Source organism: Pleurodeles waltl, chromosome 4_2 (assembly GCF_031143425.1).
Source record: "Pleurodeles waltl isolate 20211129_DDA chromosome 4_2, aPleWal1.hap1.20221129, whole genome shotgun sequence".
Classification (NCBI taxonomy): Eukaryota; Metazoa; Chordata; class Amphibia; order Caudata; family Salamandridae; genus Pleurodeles; species Pleurodeles waltl.
In genome coordinates, this window is record NC_090443.1 from 388,703,163 (window position 1) to 388,726,821 (window position 23,659).

Below are 23,659 nucleotides of genomic sequence, written 5' to 3' on the forward strand. Positions count from 1 at the left end.
CCTACCCACACAAGTGAGGTATCATTTTTATCGGGAGACGTGGGGGAACGCTGGGTGGAAGGAAATTTGTAGCTCCTCTCAGATTCCAGAACTTTCTGCCACAGAAATGTGAGGGACATGTGTTTTTTTAGCCAAATTTTGAGGTTTGCAAAGGATTCTGGGTAACAGAACCTGGTCCGAGCCCCGCAAGTCACCCCTCCTTGGATCCCCCTAGGTCTCTAGTTTTCAGAAATGCACAGGTTTGGTAGGTTTCCCTAGGTGGCGGCTGAGCTAGAGGCCAAAATCTACAGGTAGTCACTTTGCTAAAAACAGCTCTGTTTTCTGTGATATGTCCACGTTGTGTTTTGGGGCATATCCTGTCGCGGGCGCTAGGCCTACCCACACAAGTCAGGTATCATTTTTATCGGGAGACGTGGGGGAACGCTGGGTGGAAGGAAATTTGTGGCTCCTCTCAGATTCCAGAACTTTCTGCCACAGAAATGTGAGGAACATGTGTTTTTTTAGCCAAATTTTGAGGTTTGCAAAGGATTCTGGGTAACAGAACCTGGTCCGAGCCCCGCAAGTCACCCCTCCTTGGATCCCCCTAGGTCTCTAGTTTTCAGAAATGCACAGGTTTGGTAGGTTTCCCTAGGTGGCGGCTGAGCTAGAGGCCAAAATCTACAGGTAGTCACTTTGCTAAAAACAGCTCTGTTTTCTGTGATATGTCCACGTTGTGTTTTGGGGCATATCCTGTCGCGGGCGCTAGGCCTACCCACACAAGTGAGGTATCATTTTTATCGGGAGACGTGGGGGAACGCTGGGTGGAAGGAAATTTGTAGCTCCTCTCAGATTCCAGAACTTTCTGCCACAGAAATGTGAGGAACATGTGTTTTTTTAGCCAAATTTTGAGGTTTGCAAAGGATTCTGGGTAACAGAACCTGGTCCGAGCCCCGCAAGTCACCCCTCCTTGGATCCCCCTAGGTCTCTAGTTTTCAGAAATGCACAGGTTTGGTAGGTTTCCCTAGGTGGCGGCTGAGCTAGAGGCCAAAATCTACAGGTAGTCACTTTGCTAAAAACAGCTCTGTTTTCTGTGATATGTCCACGTTGTGTTTTGGGGCATATCCTGTCGCGGGCGCTAGGCCTACCCACACAAGTGAGGTATCATTTTTATCGGGAGACGTGGGGGAACGCTGGGTGGAAGGAAATTTGTAGCTCCTCTCAGATTCCAGAACTTTCTGCCACAGAAATGTGAGGAACATGTGTTTTTTTAGCCAAATTTTGATGTTTGCAAAGGATTCTGGGTAACAGAACCTGGTCCGAGCCCCGCAAGTCACCCCTCCTTGGATTCCCCTAGGTCTCTAGTTTTCAGAAATGCACAGGTTTGGTAGGTTTCCCTAGGTGCCGGCTGAGCTAGAGGCCAAAATCTACAGGTAGGCACTTCGCAAAAAACACCTCTGTTTTTTTCCAAAATTTAGGATGTGTCCACGTTGCGCTTTGGGGTGTTTCCTGTCGCCGGCGCTAGGCTTACCCACGCAAGTGAGGTATCATTTTTATCGGGAGACTTGGGGGAACACTGGGTGGAAGGAAATTTGTAGCTCCTCTCAGATTCCAGAACTTTCTGCCACAGAAATGTGAGGAACATGTGTTTTTTTAGCCAAATTTTGAGGTTTGCAAAGGATTCTGGGTAACAGAACCTCGTCCGAGCCACACAAGTCACCCCTCCTTGGATTCCCCTAGGTCTCTAGTTTTCAGAAATGCATAGGTTTGGTAGGTTTCCCTAGGTGGCGGCTGAGCTAGAGGCCAAAATCTACAGGTAGTCACTTTGCTAAAAACAGCTCTGTTTTCTGTGATATGTCCACGTTGTGTTTTGGGGCATATCCTGTCGCGGGCGCTAGGCCTACCCACACAAGTGAGGTATCATTTTTATCGGGAGACGTGGGGGAACGCTGGGTGGAAGGAAATTTGTGGCTCCTCTCAGATTCCAGAACTTTCTGCCACAGAAATGTGAGGAACATGTGTTTTTTTAGCCAAATTTTGAGGTTTGCAAAGGATTCTGGGTAACAGAACCTGGTCCGAGCCCCGCAAGTCACCCCTCCTTGGATCCCCCTAGGTCTCTAGTTTTCAGAAATGCACAGGTTTGGTAGATTTCCCTAGGTGGCGGCTGAGCTAGAGGCCAAAATCTACAGGTAGTCACTTTTCTAAAAACAGCTCTGTTTTCTGTGATGTGTCCACGTTGTGTTTTGGGGCATATCCTGTCGCGGGCGCTAGGCCTACCCACACAAGTGAGGTATCATTTTTATCGGGAGACGTGGGGGAATGCTGGGTGGAAGGAAATTTGTGGCTCCTCTCAGATTCCTGAACTTTCTGCCACAGAAATGTGAGGAACATGTGTTTTTTTAGCCAAATTTTGAGGTTTGCAAAGGATTCTGGGTAACAGAACCTGGTCCGAGCCACACAAGTCACCCCTCCTTGGATTCCCCTAGGTCTCTAGTTTTCAGAAATGCACAGGTTTGGTAGGTTTCCCTAGGTGGCGGCTGAGCTAGAGGCCAAAATCTACAGGTAGTCACTTTGCTAAAAACAGCTCTGTTTTCTGTGATATGTCCACGTTGTGTTTTGGGGCATATCCTGTCGCGGGCGCTAGGCCTACCCACACAAGTGAGGTATCATTTTTATCGGGAGACGTGGGGGAACGCTGGGTGGAAGGAAATTTGTGGCTCCTCTCAGATTCCAGAACTTTCTGCCACAGAAATATGAGGAACATGTGTTTTTTTAGCCAAATTTTGAGGTTTGCAAAGGATTCTGGGTAACAGAACCTGGTCCGAGCCCCGCAAGTCACCCCTCCTTGGATCCCCCTAGGTCTCTAGTTTTCAGAAATGCACAGGTTTGGTAGGTTTCCCTAGGTGCCGGCTGAGCTAGAGGCCAAAATCTACAGGTAGGCACTTCGCAAAAAACACCTCTGTTTTTTTCCAAAATTTAGGATGTGTCCACGTTGCGCTTTGGGGTGTTTCCTGTCGCCGGCGCTAGGCTTACCCACGCAAGTGAGGTATCATTTTTATCGGGAGACTTGGGGAAACACTGGGTGGAAGGAAATGTGTAGCTCCTCTCAGATTCCAGAACTTTCTGCCACAGAAATGTGAGGAACATGTGTTTTTTTAGCCAAATTTTGAGGTTTGCAAAGGATTCTGGGTAACAGAACCTCGTCCGAGCCACACAAGTCACCCCTCCTTGGATTCCCCTAGGTCTCTAGTTTTCAGAAATGCATAGGTTTGGTAGGTTTCCCTAGGTGGCGGCTGAGCTAGAGGCCAAAATCTACAGGTAGTCACTTTGCTAAAAACAGCTCTGTTTTCTGTGATATGTCCACGTTGTGTTTTGGGGCATATCCTGTCGCGGGCGCTAGGCCTACCCACACAAGTGAGGTATCATTTTTATCGGGAGACGTGGGGGAACGCTGGGTGGAAGGAAATTTGTGGCTCCTCTCAGATTCCAGAACTTTCTGCCACAGAAATGTGAGGAACATGTGTTTTTTTAGCCAAATTTTGAGGTTTGCAAAGGATTCTGGGTAACAGAACCTGATCCGAGCCCCGCAAGTCACCCCTCCTTGGATCCCCCTAGGTCTCTAGTTTTCAGAAATGCACAGGTTTGGTAGGTTTCCCTAGGTGGCGGCTGAGCTAGAGGCCAAAATCTACAGGTAGTCACTTTGCTAAAAACAGCTCTGTTTTCTGTGATTTGTCCACGTTGTGTTTTGGGGCATATCCTGTCGCGGGCGCTAGGCCTACCCACACAAGTGAGGTATCATTTTTATCGGGATACGTGGGGGAACGCTAGGTGGAAGGAAATTTGTGGCTCCTCTCAGATTCCAGAACTTTCTGCCACAGAAATGTGAGGAACATGTGTTTTTTTAGCCAAATTTTGAGGTTTGCAAAGGATTCTGGGTAACCGAACCTGGTCCGAGCCACACAAGTCACCCCTCCTTGGATTCCCCTAGGTCTCTAGTTTTCAGAAATGCACAGGTTTGGTAGGTTTCCCTAGGTGGCGGCTGAGCTAGAGGCCAAAATCTACAGGTAGTCACTTTGCTAAAAACAGCTCTGTTTTCTGTGATGTGTCCACGTTGTGTTTTGGGGCATATCCTGTCGCGGGCGCTAGGCCTACCCACACAAGTGAGGTATCATTTTTATCGGGAGACGTGGGGGAATGCTGGGTGGAAGGAAATTTGTGGCTCCTCTCAGATTCCTGAACTTTCTGCCACAGAAATGTGAGGAACATGTGTTTTTTTAGCCAAATTTTGAGGTTTGCAAAGGATTCTGGGTAACAGAACCTGGTCCGAGCCACACAAGTCACCCCTCCTTGGATTCCCCTAGGTCTCTAGTTTTCAGAAATGCACAGGTTTGGTAGGTTTCCCTAGGTGGCGGCTGAGCTAGAGGCCAAAATCTACAGGTAGTCACTTTGCTAAAAACAGCTCTGTTTTCTGTGATGTGTCCACGTTGTGTTTTGGGGCATATCCTGTCGCGGGTGCTAGGCCTACCCACACAAGTGAGGTACCATTTTTATCGGGAGACTTGGGGGAACATAGATTAGCAAAACAAGTTCTATTGCCCCTTGTCTTTCTCTACATTTTTTCCTTCCAAATATAGGAGTGTGTGTAAAAAAGACATCTATTTGAGAAATTCCCTGTAATTCACGTGCTACTATGGTCACCCCGGAATTCAGAGATGTGCAAATAACCACTGCTCCTCAACACCTTATCTTGTGCCCTTTTTGGAAATGCAAAGGTTTTCTTGATAGCAATTTTTTACTCCTTATATTTCAGCAAATGAATTGCTGTATACCCGGTATAGAATGAAAACGCACTGCAGGGTGCAGCTCATTTATTGGCTCTGGGTTCCTCGGGTTCTTGATGAACCTACAAACCCTATATATCCCCGCAACCAGAGGAGTCCAGCAGACGTAACGGTATATTGCTTTCGATAATCTGACATTGCAGGGAAAAGTTACAGAGTAAAAAGTAGAGAAAAATTGATGTTTTTTTCACCTCAATTTCAATATTTTTCTTTTTCAGCTGTTATTTTCTGTAGGAAACCCTTGTAGGATCTACACAAATGACCCCTTGATGAATTCAGAATTTTGTCTACTTTTCAGAAATGTTTAGGTTTCTGGGATCCAGCATTGGTTTCATGACCATTCCGGTCACTGACTGGAAGGAGGCTGAAAGCACAAAAAATTGCACAAATGGGGTATGCCCCAGTACAATGCCAAAATTGTGTTGAAAAATTGGGTTTTCGGATTCAAGTCTGCCTGTTCCTGAAAGCTGGGAAGCTGCTGAGTTTAGCACCGCAAACCCTTTGTTGATGCCATTTTCAGGGGAAAAACCACAAGCCTTCTTCTGCAGCCCCTTTTTCCAATTTTGTTGAAAAAAACGAAATTTTCACTATATTTTGGCCAATTTCTTGGCCTCCTTCAGGGGAACCCACAAAGTCTGGGTACCTTTAGAATCGCTAGGATGTTGGAAAAAAAGGACGCAAATTTGGCTTGGTTAGCTTATGTGGACAAAAAGTTATGAGGGCCTAAGCGCGAACTGCCCCAAATAGGCAAAAAAAGGCCTGGCACAGGAGGGGGAAAAGGCCTGGCAGCGAAGTGGTTAAAAGCAGTCACGAACATGGAGGTCTGCTGACTACAGCAGGCCTCCATGTTTGCGAGTGCCCATAGTCGGTATGGGGCCGCAATTTGCGACCCACCTCATTAATATTAATGAGGTGGGTCATTGCGACCCCATAACGACTCGCAGACGGTGTCTGAGACACCGTTCTGCATAACATTTTGCGAGTTGCAAATAGCGAGTCGCTATGACTCGCTATTTGCAAGTCGCAAAATGTTTCTTTGCTACATCTGGCCCTAAAAGACTTAAAATGAGTTATTTTTAATGATGATAACGGATTAGATGAAGATGAAATAGTTTCTGAGATTTTGCAAACTTATCCACCACCACATACAGCTCAAAGAGATCAGAGAACTAGTGAGAGTGGAATGAATGGGAGTGGGATTAGTAATACGAATCCTACTGCACCATCCACATTGGGGGTATCACAGAATATACTGAGCAATGAACGAGTTCAGATGCAGAGCAGTTTCAATGATTCATTGAACAATAGAAACAGTTGGAGATAATCATTCCTGAAACTTATCCAGCGGCTCAGATTGTAAAGACGACTACTAATTTAGTATTGTCTCCGGGTCAGGACTCAATATAATTAAAAAAGAGCTGTTCAAATGCAGATTCCTCAGATTCCTTCATGGGAACAATGCAGACACAGAAAACTGGATCTTTTGCTAGTCCAGATGCAATTTCAGTACCTATTACGATGGGTCCGCTTATGCCACTATGTGCCCAGACTAATAATAGTGGAGTGAGTTCTTTAGTCCAGTTTCAGAATGGGGTTTTTGAAAAATAGATTCCAAGACAAGAATTGAGACTAATTCTTTAATAGATTTGTCTCCTGTTGGGAATTCTGGGACAAGATCCTACAGTATTTAGGGGGAGAAACTATTGTCTCCACAACAATGTGCGAGCACAATACAAGAACAAGATTTGGGTACACAGTCTAATGAAATTTCTCTAAAAGGTTTATCTGCACAAGAGATAACCAAGTGGTTAGAAGACTTAAGTAATTCAAAGACTTTAGAGAAACAGAACAGAAAGGTAGACTCGACAGATAGAGTGAGGCTGTCAATGGAAGGAAATGAGCTTCTCGAAGGGACAATGGGTGTGAATAAACTTGAATCATATACTGAAGCTCAATTGAGATACTTATGTAAGATAATTACAAAGGGAGCAGGAAAAGTACACTAACAGTTACCAGAAATAGCGGATGAATATGACATTGATCTCACAAAATGGAAAAGCCTGAAGAGAAGTTATAGGTTAGATCTTGAAGAAGAAGATTTTGCACACATGAGGTCTGCAGGGATGAAAACACATCTTAGGGAATTACTTGAAAGAGTGCAGGTTTGGAGAGCATTAGACAAAAAGGAAAGCAGATAGGTCAATAAAAGAGAAAGACCAAAGAAAGGAGATATGGCACAGGCAAGAGATTCGGTGAAAATGTTGCCTATGAGGGAAACACCAGTAGGGAATTTAGTACATGTACCTTGGAGTAGGAGTGATATTATAAGTTTTACGAATGATTACCCAAGGTTGACAGAAAAACCAGTAGAATGGTATCAGCAGACAGAAATATTTGTGAAGCTTGCAAAATGTCTGTGGAAAGACCTGAATACTCTCTTTGATATTGTTGTTCCCGCAGATTTGTGGATTGAGTGCAAGAGGAGTGTGGAATGGCCGACAAGTGAGCTGCAAAGGGATTTAAAAACAGGTGCACCATCTCCAGAAGTAATTAAATATGACTATAAAGTTGTTGAGTTCCTGAAAAAAAGTTTCACTGAAAAATGTTGTTTGGCAACACATAGATAGAACAGCACAGGAAGTGAGAGAATCGATTCATGCATATTATGAAAGGTTGTTGAAGGCGTTTAACCAATTTAGTGGTGTGGAGATAATCAAGGAAGAGAATATGAATCATTTTGCTTTGTTGAAGGATTGAGACCAGAAATTAATCAGATGATTAAGAACCATTTGATTTGCTTGCAAGCCAAAGCAATTGATGAAGTGTTGTAGTACGTGAAATACTGTAGTGATGAAATTGAAATAAAGCAGAAAAAGTTGAAGGAGAAAGCGATGGTGATGCAGATTAAGGCTGCACAGACAGGAATGCAGGGACATTTTAGCCACAGTCGCAAGGAAATGGCATTTTTCACAGTCAGGGGTAGAGGCAGAGGTCGAGGTGGAATGATGCTTCTGCTGGTCAATAGAAATGTGGATTTGAATTCAGTGGTAATACAAGATGAGCAGCAAAGAAGGAGGGTGTTACCTTCTCATAATTGCGGGAAATTGGACATTGGAAGAGACAGTGCCCGTTGTTGAATCAAGGTGGTGTTGTGCAACAGACAAATGGTGTCAATTCTTATCAGAGCATGAAGGGACCTAGAATGTGAGGTCAAAATCAGAATTTCCAGAATAAAATAAGTTCCTTGCAGGGTTTTCAACCTTTGCAGCCAATACAGCAGGTACGGAATGTACAACCACAGGTACAACAAGTACAAATGCCACAGATGCAGCAAATGCAGCCAGAGGTGCAGATGGTGCCTGCACAACAATGCACATACCGAGACAGGTGCAAATGATACAGGGTCCTATGGATCAACAACAGGTAATACTTTCGCAGGTGGTCACAAATCGGAAACAAAACAAAAGTGAAAAAACAATTGTTTAATTTCCTTTACATAGTGAGGATGAAATAAAAGATGAATGGTCGTTGGATAGTTCAGATGAGGAGTATGTGATGGCAGCATCATTAGAGGTGGATCAGAAGGGTCCTTATGTGAAGGGTGAACTACATGGTCATGAAGTTAGATTTCTGGTTGACACAGGAGCTACACGCTCAACAGTAAGAACTATAGAGGTTCCAGATATACCAATATCAGAGAAAACAGTTCAGATTGTAGGAGTTGCGAACAAACATTTGACCAACACTCTTATAGAACTAGTTTTTGTTAAAGGTGGAAACTTTAAGGATTTTCACAGTTTTGTTATTTGTGATTCTAGTCCAGTGTCATTACTGGGAAGAGATCTGTTGTGTAAAATAAATTGTTTGATTTCATGTTCGCTTAGAGGAACTGAGATCGAGACAAACAGTGATGAGACAGATTTAATGATTATTACTAAAAAAGAATGAGTGTCTAAGGAGTTTCCTCTGATTATTTTGATGAACAAGGAGATGAAGACAAAAATTAAATTGATTTCTTTCCAGTCTTTGAAATAAAAGATCTTCCAGTTGATTTGCAGGAAAGGGTTAAGTCAAAAGTTTGGGATGTTGCAGGAAAGGACATTGGTCTGATCAAGGGAGCTGAAGGAGTCTGAGTGGCAGTGAAGGAGAATGTGGTATTTCCACAAACTGCACAGTACCCGAGGTTGAAAGAAGTGATGAGTAGTTCGTCTAACTCACCAATAATGGATTTGAAAAAGCCAAGTGGAAAATGTTGTCTTGTCCAGGATTTGAGGAAAATAAATGATATCATAGTCAAATGCTGTCCAGTTGTGCCAAACCCAGCTGTGATTATGTTTCAGAGCTGTGTGATGCTGAGTAGTTCACAGTGATTGATTTGTGTCAAGCATGTTTCTCTTTGCCTCTTTCTGAGAACAGTAGGTACCTCTTTTGTTTTAAATTCCTGTCCCGAGTCTATTTTTGGTGTAGTATTCCTCAAGGGGGTTTCAGAGTCACCATTGATTTTCAATCAAATTTTGAAAAATAACCTGGAGTCATTGGTAATGCCTTACCAATCGACATTGATGCAATATATAAATGATCTGATTATTGCATCAAAGACAAAAGAGGGCTGCAAGGAGGATACAATTGCATTGTTGAACTTTCTAGGGGACAATGGGCATAAGGTTTCTCCTGCAAAATTGCAATATTGTCAGCGAGAGGTGAAATATTTGGGTCATTTGAATGAGAAAGGGTCCAGGAGAAGTTTGAAAGAAGAAGTAGCAATAATTGTGAAAATGAAAATACCAAGTACGCAGAAAGAAATGAGAATGTTTCTGGGAATGGTAGGATATTGTTGTCAGTGGATTCCAAATTTCTCTGCTATTTCAAAATCTTTGCAAAAGGTGACACATAATGATGTTTCAGACCCCATAATGATGGATGAGGAATGTATGAGAGCATTTGCTGAGTTGAAAGAAAGTTTGTGCCAAGCACCAGCTTTAGGTATGCCTGATTGCACAAAACTTTCTGTTGTTTTGTCATGGGCAAGATGGATGTTCTTTATCTGTTTTGACACAGACACATGGTAGTGTCAATAGACCAGTGGCATATTTTTCATCTACTTTAGATCCCGTTGCAGCAGCCTTACCAGGATGCTTGTGAGCAGTTGCAGCAGTTGCAGCAGTTGAGCAGATTATAACCCAAAGTGAGAATATTGTAATGGGTTATCCTCTGACAGTAATGGTACCTCATTCAAGAGATTTTGTTAACATGATCAAAGACACAATACTTGACCAATGCAAGATTGACACGTTATGAAACAATGATTCTTGGGGCACCTAATGTGACAATCAAAAGATGCACAGTGCTTAACCCAACAACATTATTACCACATGAGAGAAATGATTCAGATAAAATAGACGACTCGGAACATGACTGTTTGGAAGTTACAGAATTGTGCACAAAACCAAGGGCCGATATTGGAGACACTTGCCTAGAAGACAATGATCAAATTATCTTTGTTGATGGTTCCTGTCTGAGAGGTAACAGGAGTACACTGAGAGCAGGTTATGCAGTATGCACAATTACTGGCATATTAGAAGCTTTGTGGCTTAAAGGAGTGTTTTCTGCTCAGATCGCAGAAAGGTGGCTCTTACTACAGCATGCCAAATTACTGACCAGATGAAAGTAACAATCTATACTGACAGACAATATGGATTCGGCATTGTACATGATTTTGGACAAATCTGGTCACCGAGAGGTTTCTTAACATCATCTGGTTCACCTGTAAGAAATGGTGATAGAATACATGAATTGCTACAAGCTGTACAGAAACCTGAGAACATTGCTGTGGTTAAATGCAGTGAACATCAAAGAGGACAGGATTAAGTAACTTTGGGAAATGCTTATGCAGATCAGGTTGCAAACGTCTATGCCTTAAATAGTATCTCGTTCCAAGGGAAATGGGAACTGATGCCTGAAGATGATGAAGTCTATACAAATTTTACAATGCAAATTGTTGAGACTTTGGAGGAGCTGAAGGCTATACAAAATAATGTTCCAGAGGAAGAGCATAGAGATTGGGTGAAACACAATTGTATACAAAGGGAAGATGATATTTGGGTGACAATGGAAGGGAAGGTGGTTTTATCAAGCTGTTTACTGACACAGATGGCCAGATACTATCATGGTCAAGCACACTTAGGGAGAGATGCAATGACCAGGAGTTTCAAACAGTTCTGGTTTAATCCAAATTTTAGGCAGGTTGTTGAATTGGTTTGCCATAGATGCATTGTCAGCCAGCAAATGAATATTGGTAAAGGAACAGTTGTCAACGTGGGACACATAGGCATGGCAGGAGGTCAGCAGAATACAAATGGATTTATTGAGATGCCTGCGTGTGCTGGTTTGAAATATGTGTTGGTGATTGTGTGCATTTTTAGTCACTGAATTGAAGCTTATCCTACAAGGAGAAATGATAGCCTTCCAGTAGCCAAGTTACTTTTGAGAGAGTTCATTCCATGTTCTGGTTTCCGGGTCTCTTTGGAATCAGATAGAGGAAGTTACTTCAACAATGAGGTGATAACATTACTATGTTCAGCTTTAAACATTCAGCAGAAGCTACACTGTAATCACCTCCCAGAATCTTCAGGACTCGTAGAGCAGATGAATGGAACTTTAAAGTCCCGATTGGCAAAGGTGTGTGCATCAACAAATTTGAAATGGCCAGACGCTCTACCTTTAGTTTTAATGTCAATGAGAAGTAATCCTGACAGGAAGACTGGTTTATCGCCACATGAGATTCTGATGGGGAGAGCAATGAGATTGCCAGGAATACCTGCAAATGCACTTGTAAATATTACAGATGACATGGTGCTAGATTATTGCAAAGGCTTGACTGATGTGGTTTAATCTTTTTCTCATCAGGTGGAAGCTACAACAGTCCAACAATCACAAGGTCAAGGCCATAATTTGAGATCTGGTGACTGGGTTATCATATGAAAGCACATAAGGAAGTCGTATTTGGAGCCACGGTGGAAGGGGCCCTATCAAATTATCCTTGTAACAACAACAGCTGAGAAGTGTACAGGTCTGCGAAATAGGGTGCATGCCAGCCATACAAGGAAAGTGAATAATCCTACAGAACAAGAAGAGGAGCTGTTGAGATTACCAATAGCTAACAACCTTCCAGGTAAAGAGCAAGGAAGAGAAGAGCTGGAGAAGATTCCTGAGAATGTTCGGGATGTTCCTACTCCTATGACGGATGAAAAAGAGCTACGTTTAGAGGAGAGTGAACAGACTATGAGGGAAGTAGAAGAAAAATCAGTACAAGAGAAAGAAGAAACATCGGTTGAGACAAGTTCTGATCAGAGGAGAGCGTTCTCAGAAGAGAAGAAGAGACTGATCAGAAATGACCGGTTGAGAGAAAATCTGCTCAGAGGAGGGTGTCCTCAGCAGTAGGTGGTTTGACATACCAAATCGAACAAAAGACTGACCCCATTGGGAAAGGAATAGAGACGATCCCGCCCAAGTGGATTTGACTCTTCCTGAACCAGTTGCGGGAACGTCAGAAGAAAAGGGTTCCAGTTCGAGTTCAAATCCAATTTTGAGAAAACTGCTGATGAAGAAGACATTAAAATGAGATAATTGGCCAGAGAAAAGTTCGAAAGGAAGAAAGATAAACGTGGTTCCACCAATTCAGGAGGAAAGAGAGCTGAATAAAGGAGAAAATAGTAGTGGAGAAGAAGGTGAAAGCAGTAAAAGACCAAAGAGGAAGAGAGTCGCAAGCAAGAGATATTCTTGTCCAGAATGGGCATATGTGACTACAAATGAATGGCGAGAAGAACTTTTAAGTTATTGTTTTCATTTTGGCACGTGAAGAACATCAGGGTATATTTGGAAAAAGCTGAAATTGAAAGAAATTTTTTGAAAGCCCTGCTTAAAAAGAGACATTGATAATTGAATTTGACAAATTGATAATTGAATTTGACAAGCTGCTACACCGGATTTGACAAGAAGACTGTCCTGTGTGAATGAACTATTGAAAAAAATTAGGAGTGATTTTGTTTTTGAAAATGTGGGAACATTTTTGTTTTTTTGTTTTTATTTGTTTTATATCTTTCGTAATTCTTCAGAGACCATGAGAAACTTTAGTAACCAAAACAGTAGAATAAACTGTTGCAAATGTGTAGGTATTGGGTTGGCGGTAGCAAGTGTGTTAATATGCTTATTGTTATTTGTAGGTGTGATTGTTTATGAGGCAAATGGAGCCAACCATATGGCAGAGATTGACAATTCTTTGGAGACTACTACTACATCACTAGCAAAAAATAAGTTTAGGATAGATGCCAAAATACTTACATGAAAAGAAAAAGCTTTCTTCTAATGTTTTCTATCACTTATAGCGTGAGCATGTTGAGGTGACGGACGCAAAAGATTGTTATGTTTTTACACAAATTCTGACTTCAGTGGAAAAAGGAACTACTTATCATAGTTTGCCTGTAACATATGCTATAAGTTGCCGTCTTTTACAAATGCGTTTCTATAACCAAGAGTATATCCAGGATTTCTTCTCAAACTTTGATGTAGTGTTTTCATTTGTACCTGTTGTTGGCTATTTGAATAAAATAGCCAAGGATAATTACATAGTTATTATGAGAGATTTCTTTGAGCCTACCTTAACTTTTGGAACTGCTTTTGCTCATCGGAATAACCTAACCTGCTTACTAACACCTGTAGAGAAGATATTTTTTAGATAGAAGAAGAGAAATAAAGGCGAGAATAAATAAGGGAATGATTAGTCGTAGACCTGGAATTGATTATGCTTATACTGACATTACTAAACAAGGAAAATTAACACTGAATGCTGAACATGTGGGAAAGATTTGTGTGTATATATAGGCCACATAGTAGTACTGATAGAGTGTTTGTGGGTACGAGTGAATGTAGGCATATGTTTATGTTCCGGAGCGAATGGGATTTTATGATGAATGGTTAGGACCCACCAGTGCCTGGTGTTTACTATATTTGTGGAAAAAATGCTTATTACTGTCTTCTTAGATGGTATGGCATATGTTATTTGGGAATAGCCTTTCCAAAAATATACCAGCTGGAGGACTTGAGTAAATTTCCTAAGATGACGAGAATTCAAAGTGAGAATCAATTTCTAGCATTGTGAGAGACATTTTCGGAGCTAAAATTCCTTCAGTGGGAGTAGTCCTAAATTCTATTACGATACAGAAGTTGTCTACAATAGTAGATAACATGTTGACAAGTTATTCTGGAGCTATCATTCTCCTAGATACTGAATTAACTGCTACAAGAGCTATGGCACTTCAGAACCGCCTTGCATTACACATTCTTTTGGCGAAAGAGGGCAGAGTTTGTAACTTATTTGGTTTGAGTCATTGCTGTACGTATATTCCTGACAACTCAAAAGAAATTAGAGGTCTGATTAATATTGTAACAAATTACAAAGAAGGTCTAAAAGAACTAACAGGAACAACGATCTGGGAGAAAGCTGGCAAGGGAATCGCAACAGTGGGAAATTGGCTTGGCAATCTGGGAAAAGGAATTATATTAAAAATAATAAAGTGGGTTTCAATAATTGTGTTTTGTCAAATTGGAGCTTGGGGTACATATAGATTAATCAAATGGAAAAAAAGGAAAAGATTTTAAAAGAATCTGTAAAGATTTGATGTTCAAATCAATAAGTTTTATGGGAGAAGTAAAGTGGAAAAGAAAATTAATGTGAAAATGGAAGAAGCAAGATTTTGAATTTTGAAAATAAAATAAATGAATTTATCCTGGGTTTGTGTGATGACATAATTAGTTATCAGAGGAAGGATTGCAGGAGTGAAAAGTTTAACAATGATTTTATTAATCAATAATGTACTGATCTTTGATGAACTAATATGTGAAAAATGGGTGACTTTTGTAAATGGTCACCATTATTCTTTTTTGTCTTCTACTTAGACTAGTTCTAGAAAATTTGCAGTTATTTTTCATTGCTCAATGCTTACTTTTAAAAGAGTATTATTAATAGCTTATAGACGTGTAGACAGCAACCCCTAGTGAGTTTTTTGCGTTATGTCTTACAAGGTGAGATTTACTCGAGTTTGACTGTTCTATTGTTTAAAATTGTCACTAACGTGTGGTTTCTTCCTCTAGGATGGAAATAGATGTTACTTTGTAAGACGTTCCTTCCTGAGAAGTGAAGTTTTTATGAGATGGAACAATGGAGTCACAGAGGAGACGGAAGAGAAGAAGAAATTGTTATAATTGTGTTTAGTTAATGATGTCATCAATGAACTTTTGGTGATCTAACAGTTGTTTTATTGGCTGAATATGCAACACCCCATGTACTGACCAACCGCTTTGTCAAAATTTAAATAATGTTCTGTAACCTATTCTTGGTGTGGGTTGTGATTATGGTTCTTCTACAAACTTCCATTGTTTTTTTCTGAGTTCCATTCTTTTCGGAGTTTCGTATTGAGGGAGTTCTTAATGGATGTTATGTGGGTTTAGTGGTCGATGTAGACCCGATCCTATGAGACTTTCCTGATGGTGTCCCCTTGCTGAAGTAGACTGCATGTTGTTATTCTATGGGTAATGTATTAAATTGTATTGTTATATGTGTTTTTTTGTTTTACAGGTACCAGCTGCAACTCATAAATTAATTGCTGCACAATTATAATATTTTTACTATAAACCCGAGCTACTATAGTTTTCCAAATTTGTGGTTTTGAATTATTTTTATATGAAGCTCAACATGTTAATACTAATTAGTGGTTAGTGAGGAAATATGACTTCACATGCTCATGATATATATTTAAATATATCAACTTTTTTCATACAAAAAGTGGAAAAGTGCAAATTCATAATTTTTGGCAAAAAAGTGACAATATTCCATTTATAGTGGGGAGTTATAAAAAAATTCAACTGTTTTCATCCAAAGAGTAAAAAAGTGCAAATTCATCGTTTTCTTCAAAAAAAGTGACTAAATCCTGTTCTGAGTAGGGACTTACAATAAATGTCAACTTTTTTCATCCAAAAAGTGAAAAAGTGAAAATTCATCATTTTTTGCAAAAAAAGTGACAAAGTCCCATTCTGAGTGGGGACTTAGAAAAAATGTCAGCTTTTTTCATCTAAAAGGTGAAAAGTGCAAATTCATCACTTTTGTCAAAAAGTGACAAAGTCCCACTCTGAATGGGGACTTGGAAAAAAAATCTACTTTTTTCATACAAAAAGTGAAAAAGTGCAAATTCATTTTTTTTTTCTTCAAAAAAGTGACAGATTACCATTTTGAGTGGGGAGTTGAAAGGACTTTTGACTTTTTTTCAAAAGTTGAATATTTTTCTAAGTCCCATTTTATTGTGAGATATGAGTTAGAAAATAATTCATCTTTTGTCTAAGTTGACATGTTTGCAAGTTCCCATGTCAGAATAGGACGTTTTGACTCTTTGGATGAAAAGATCAACTTATTCAAAAAGTGCAAATTCATAGTATCCTTTAAAAAACTGACAAAGTCCCATTCTGAGGAGGGACTTTAAAACCATTTCAATTTTTTTCATACAAAAAGTGAAAAAGTGCAAATTTTTCATTTTTGGTAACAAAAAATGACAAAGTCCCATTTTGAGTGGGGACTTAGAACAAATTTCAACTGTTTTCATCCAAAAGGTGAAAAGATGCAAATTCATGAATTTCATCAAAAAAGTGACAAAGTCCCATTCTGAGTGGGGACTTGGAAGGACTTTTGACTTTTTTTCAAAAGTTATTTTTTTTCTAAGTCCCATTTTATTGTGAGATGTGAGATAAAAAAAGAATTAATCTTTTGTCTAAGTTGACATGTTTGCTGGTTCCCATGTCAGAATGAGACATTTTGACTTTTTGATTATAGAGTTTTTGGTTATTGGTGATTACTATGACATGCATCTGTGACATCCACTCAAATCAATGTTGTGTCAATCCATTGGCCTAAGGCACGAGATCCACTATTTAGTTTGAGGGAATAGCTAGGATTACTTGGTGCTACAGCAGTTGGCCCGGAATCACAGGATGTTGAGCCGAGACCCACACGTGAACATGGTTCCCCAGGTCCAATGAAGGCAGCTCTCCCCGTTAGACTGCATACCCTCCCCATACAATATTGTGTATATGTGCAAGAAAGACAATACTGGTGGTCCAAAGGCAGAAAGTAGGCCCTGAACCCCAATTGTTTTACTGGGGGCCTTGCATTTCTGATGTATTGAGGCCTTTGTACCATGGGCTAGGCCTGGGCATGATAAAATAATGTCAGCGTAATTTCAGGAGTTTCGACGTATGTTTGTTACATGTAATTGCCACAATCACGCCATTACTCCACTTCTCATAATAACACACCATTTGTGGCAACAATTTACAGTGAACACATTATTTGCAGTAAACATTTACCATGAATGCACAGAAATAACAGAACGTGAGTGTTATTTGTGGTGCTTTTATTTTTTGAGCTCTCTTTGCACGAAATGCGTTTTTGCGCCAAAATGAATGCGAGGATGCATTTTGTTCTAAAATATAGCAATAAATGCTGGATTTACATGTCTTGTAAATACATATATTTTCAAGTAATTTTGCCAAAACTTCACATAATTCAGCAAAATTAAATCAAATTATGCAAATTTCTCACATCCTTTCAGTGGACCCTCAAACCTGGGAACCAACTGCCGATATTAGTATTTGACTTTCGTGGTAGCGATTCAGAGTCATTCAAGGCTGACTACCTCAGAGAGGTGTTGTGTGCTATAATTTCAGAACTAAGCAATGCTCAAAGTAGCAGTCATTGCTTAGTAAGTAATTTTTCTTAAAATGTTTTCAAGTGCATTTACAAATTGGATACCTCATGCAGCCTCACTGAAAGTCAGGGTGCAAAGAACATACCCAAAAGAAAGTTCTCAGTAGGCACCTAAAAGCCTACATCCAGTCTGCTCTCCATTTTTGGTGAGGTACACTGACAGTTTGCTCACCAACCGGCCCTATCCCTAAAACCAGTAATACCCTTATGTATGACTATGGGAAATTCATAAAGGTTATTATTAAAATGCATCATGACTGGATTTCCCAAGGTATTCCCCAATCAATGGAACAGCTCTACAGCCTTTAGCAATACCGTTCACCACCAATGAAAAACATAAGACTACTGACTTGATCATGGCTTTAAGCCTGCACTTTGCACAGTATGTCAGACCAGCCTACTGGTTTTATTGTAGCTTTGCTCATATGAACAGCAAGGTCTACTACCTTTAACATCAATATTTCTTTCTTTGACCAAGTTGCCCAACAAACGCTCATGATCCCACAACATCAGGGGTCAACTTCCCCAGGGCCTTCCAAGCAGGGCTGTGGGTGCCTTGTACTTTCTGGCACCCACTTTTGCCTCCTGGGACACATTAGGTGTGAATTTTCTTCTTTGCACTGAGGGATCTTTTGGGGGTGTGCCACTGCTCTAGGTGGCCCTCCAAACACACTCTGGTTCTCCGTAGGTACACTTGTCTCTCTAGAGCACCCGCTCCTGATTATGCAAATTCCCTCCACCGCCTTTTAAGGCATGCTTAAAAGGCCGTCCATGACTAATTACCATGATTTATTTATGAAAAAACTGTGAAAACAGAAATTTCGCTTTTACTTGTGCGATAATGTGCCGTTTTGCTCTTTGAGGGGATGAGGTTTCCATGAATTTTGGTATTTATCAGGAACATCTGTATGAAAGGTATTATGTTAAGACTCAGCCATGGTTACGCCTCAGTCAAGTGAGCTTGTGCCACAAACAGGTTTGCTGTGGATTTGTTCACAGTGGATTGAATAAAATAGGAACTGAAATATCTACCACTGTTGAGACCTGTGTGTTTTAAGATACTGCCCATTTATAGAGAGGTGATGCAAATATTTCTTTGCCCTCTAAACACTGTGGGCCTGCTTTAGAGTTTAGCGGAAGGGTCACAACCGTGGTGGATATCCCTTGCGCTGTAATATAGGTGTATGATAGCATAGTCCAACTCAAGCCCTATGTAACATAAACCAAATATGTGCTCAAAATTGATTTAGCTCTTGATGTTGAGTTAATGCAACGTCAATGCCGTTATTGCTTTGTCTTCTAATGTATTTATGTGATGAGTTTTATCGTTTCATATGTTTGTTATAAACGTTATCTAAAAACAACAAATGTAATTTAATTTAACTGAATTTGATTTCATTTAATGCAATCTGGAACGAGAGCTATCAAGAAAGCAATCTGGAGTCAAAGGATGTAGAGGAGACAATCAGAACCAAAAAACATCCCAGCCGGAAACCGGAACGGTATCTCAGCTTAAACATAACAGAGGTTTGGTGCTGCCCTCTGGGAAATCGTAGACAAGGGGTTTCCAGGCCCCGTCACCCACCTGCCACCTATGCTTGCAATCATTTTAAACCAGCTCTCTCATGTGATATTAAATGCGCATTTGCATATCATAGGCACATCAATCAACGGATGCACAGCACGCCTTAGCTTTCCTCGTCTTTGAAGGCGGCAGCGCTTTTGGCACTGGAAATGCAGAAAAACGACCATTAAAATCCATTCATGCATCCTTTGTAGCTGCAGATGTCCCAGGAGCACAAAAGGTCATTGTGCTACTACAGCCTCTACAACAGATATATCAACAAACATTTGCAATGCAATGGGTCTCACATATTCCAAACAAGTTGATTGTCATCTTTTGACAACAGCGCCCATGAGCAAAAACAGAAGAAAACATGAGAAGAAACTGAGAAAATACAACTTGGCAAAATAAAATGAGGCTCGTTTTAAAAAATGAAACTTTGCATTTGTGTGCCTGCTGGGCATTTTTTTGCCAGTCACAAGCCTTTTATTTGCGGGGCACTCAAAGTTAAAAACAACAAATAGAACCTCAATCAGGGGCAGTGGACAGGCACTAATTAAGTTACGTAAATTAGTGCTTGATCAGTGCTCCGCACAGAGAAACGGAAGTGATGCCAGACACGCCTTGACGTATTACGAGGCTGTAGAGCTCCCTGCAAATCATCAAATGGTGAGCGACAGGCAGGCTCCAAGCCCTTTACTGAACACAACAGCGTCTCTCATACGAGACGCATGCGCAAGTGCAGGCACCCGCAGGCTCGACCCTAAAAAACACCAGCTCCAGTGCTGTCCCCTTAGATGCAGAGATGTCATTACAATAAATGTACGCCAGAGGGCATACTCAGATCATGCTTAACAGTGGGAAGTGAGTACAGTGTAGGAGCAAAGGCAATCGAAGTCAGAGGGTGTAGAGTCATATTAATACCCCTACAAGTGACACACCATCATGCAAGGAAGTTAAACATGAGTGTTGAGTATGTAGGTAAAATGCTGCAGAGAGGAAACTGGCAGACATCAGAGCGTCAAGCATGCCACATGGTCACACACCCTCTGCTATTTCTGGAGGGAGTGAAACACCAGTGCAACAGTGACACTCAGGGCCAGATTTGTCAACACTTGCAACAGGGCAAAGCAGAATGACAACTTGCTGCACTGCGTCAAATGGAGAGAGCACGAATGCACAATAATTACTAAGATATTACACATTTTTGCTCTCTTTCTCTGCGCTGGCGCACTTGTGGCTTCCAAGGTCCAATGTAAGGACCCTTGCACCAAGGTGCAGGGGTGCCTCCATTACTGCAGGATTATTTTGGCCCTGAACAACTTCCTGCAGAAAAACAGTCCTCTGAGACTTTTTTCTTGTTTTGTGTGTGCTGCAGAATGTAAACTGCTTAGAGAGAGTAAAAAACGAGGATAAATAAACATATTTTTTCTCTTTATGCCTCCATGTGAAGGAGTAGCATTTTGGCGCATTCCAAGGTCTACTCATGTTAGTAAATCTAGGAATGTGGTAAAAACCATGGATGGATACATGAGAACACCCACTCTCCACCCATGGAACACCTTCCCACAACAGAGTAACACAAGGCAGCAACATGCGCTTCCGTGCGTTACTCCAAATTTACTATTCCACACAGAGCCACACAAGGTGTCTCTGCATGACATAATAAATCTCACTTAAAGGCTTGCATTGCCCTTGCATCACCTTGTGAGACGCGAGCTCTTACTAAATCTGGGTCATAGTGTCCAGTTACAGTAAGGCAATAGCTGATGGTTTAAGGGAGTAGAATTGAGATAGGCAGTGACACCTAGTGTGCACAGACAGCTTTGCATTGAGTAAAAGATGAGAGTGGGGCATGCAGGCACCTACACAGCAGTGACATCCTGTGGCCAATCATAGCATGGTACAAACTGAGCAGGCAGAGTATGTAGTGGGCACACCAGGCGATGATCAGGCAGAATAGGAATATGGCTCTGGCTGAGGTCCCAGATTGAGCAGGCAGACTGCTTTCTTAAGCGAACAAATACATTGTTTGGCAATACCACCAGGTAGCTAAGCAACAAATAGCACAGGCTGAATTCCCGGTTGCAGCAGGCAGTACGTGGACAGAAGTGACATCCATTGGCTCAGATCATGATGAAGCAGACAGTGCAGCAACAACGTGTAGAGGCAGAAGGATGAATGAGGCTGTCTAAGCCCTATGACAGCAGATACACACAAGGGTAGCAGAGACATGTGGTGGCCAGTGGGAACATGCATTAACCTCAGTGTCCTCAGAGAGGACAGGCACACGCTGGTGCAGAGCAGCATGAATTATAAAGCTTCTCCCAAAGTGGGGGGTGGAGGGGTGGGCTCAGATGCCTCTTAACTCCCAGATGAAATGAGAACAAATGCTTGAGCCACAATGTGTGATGCAACTAGGAACCACTGAAAACCTAGCCTTGAAGGAAACCCATTATAATTCTTTTTGCACTGTTTTTAGGCCCAGATGGGAAACCCCCAAAAAGAAGTGAGGGGGTTGACAACTACGCATTGTGTGTGTATGCTGAGGGTCTCCATGCTAAACATCAATGACTGGTGCAATACACCTAACTACACCAGCACAATCTAACATTGGTTCTGCCATAGTCATAGCAGTCCATAGTACCCGACTGCTCTTGGCCAACCCCTTACCACTGTTCTAGCCCATCCTGAGCGCAGCCCCTCACATCCCAATGACATCAACCTCTGTAATTGACCATTTGCACGTTGCTTTGAGGCGTGTCTCGCATAGCACCAGTGCTGCTTCATTACTACTTTGGCTAGAAATGAGCTGGTCATTAGCGTGAAACCTCCAGCGGAGTGGGTGGATGACACCTTAACTGTTGGAGGTGAACCTTTCACAATAAAAAGGAAATGACCAACATCTCAGCTCATTTGTGGGAGCTGGAGGTGGAAGAAGAACAAGACAAAAAGCCAATTAATGCAACAATGCTTAACACAGTGTCAATGTGGCTAGAAGGGAGTTGGAGGAAATGCACTCTGCTCAACAATGATATTTCCTTTAATAGGAAAAGTTTGCAGCAAGCAAAAGCAGATCTATGGATGAATCACCTCAAAGCTCAGAGACATGCACAGTTTAATTAATGATGCCTACCTAGCAGTCAAAGACAACACTGTGAAATACCACCCACAATGCTTTTGGCCAAATGCACAAATAAATTGTAATAAAGGCCATTTTTGTACAGTGTGAAGGTATGCAGCTGGAAATCTTTTTACACAGAACATGCCAATATTGCTGTGACTTGAGCATCCCAAAAACCTTCACTCGTATATGAATATTTAGAAAATCTGAAATTGGTATGAACTATTTTTGAATGCACCAATGGGATTATAACGCTAAACCTGGGAACTTTTGGATCATATCTATAATAATTTTTCCTTTCATACTACGAGCCTTTGTAAGGTAATAGAAGTGAAATATGCTCAATGTGATCTATAATTGAGTATCTGTGACACCGAGTGATTCCTTTATCATCATTAAATGAAGGTGAATTGTGGAATAGTAGATTCCTCATAAATTATGCATGGTTTTCTTTTGCCTTCAGTGTCGTGAAATCCTCTACCTGATCTCTTCTTTTCATATAGAAACGATTTGTAAAGTTTGCATGGTAGTAAGGTTTAAAATTTAATAATCTGAATAAATCTTTACTAAAACTAAAAAAGAGCATTACAGTAAAATGGGTCTTTAGTCCTGGTAATTTGAGGCAATAAGGTAGCTAGGCATGTCGTAACAATAGACCAAAATTGGAAGATCAGTATGGTTGCTACCCAGAAGTGGGGGAAAAGGAGGCAAATACTGTTGCAGTGGGGGATCCTGCCTAAATTGTATTACATTTGTTTAAGGGTAGTGAGAGGTTCTTAGGGTTCAGGGGTTCCTCAAAGGGGGGAGTTAGCAGTACTACATAATTTTAGGTTTCAGGGAGTGTTGAATTGTTGCATAGAAAGGGCTTTTAGGCTTCAGGGATGAGTGTAGCTTAAATGTGATGAGAGATTTTTTGGGGCAGGGACTGATGGTGTTTAGGGTTTGTCAGCGAAGGATGGTGTTCATGGGTGGTGATGGGTCAGTGAATTATAAGCATCCAAAGTAAGTTTTTTGACGATGTAAAAGATATAAGTATGAAATATTGTCCCCTGAAGAAAAGCACTGAAATAAATATCTTATACAACACTGTTTCTGAAAGTGGGAACTGCAACCCAGGTAAATCCCATTCACTTTGAAAATTTCCATTAAACAGTTTAGTTGAAATGATTTCTTAGTAAACATATTCCACAAAATCGTTTTCTATGAAATCATATACAATCCTTACAGACTAAGGCCTCGAGAAACCTTAGCAATTAAATGGTGGGTTTCAGAGAAGTAGCACCTTCCTCACTGACCTGAAAATGGCAATTCCTTTTACCAGAGTGGACAGCACCCTCAGAACC

General features: G+C 41.1%; 1 protein-coding gene across 1 annotated transcript in view; it reads right to left on the reverse strand.

The window, feature by feature from the left end:
- Positions 1 to 23,659, reverse strand: part of LOC138293872 (potassium channel subfamily T member 1-like) — a 577,968-nt gene that overhangs the window by 531,584 nt on the left and 22,725 nt on the right. The window lies entirely within an intron of this gene.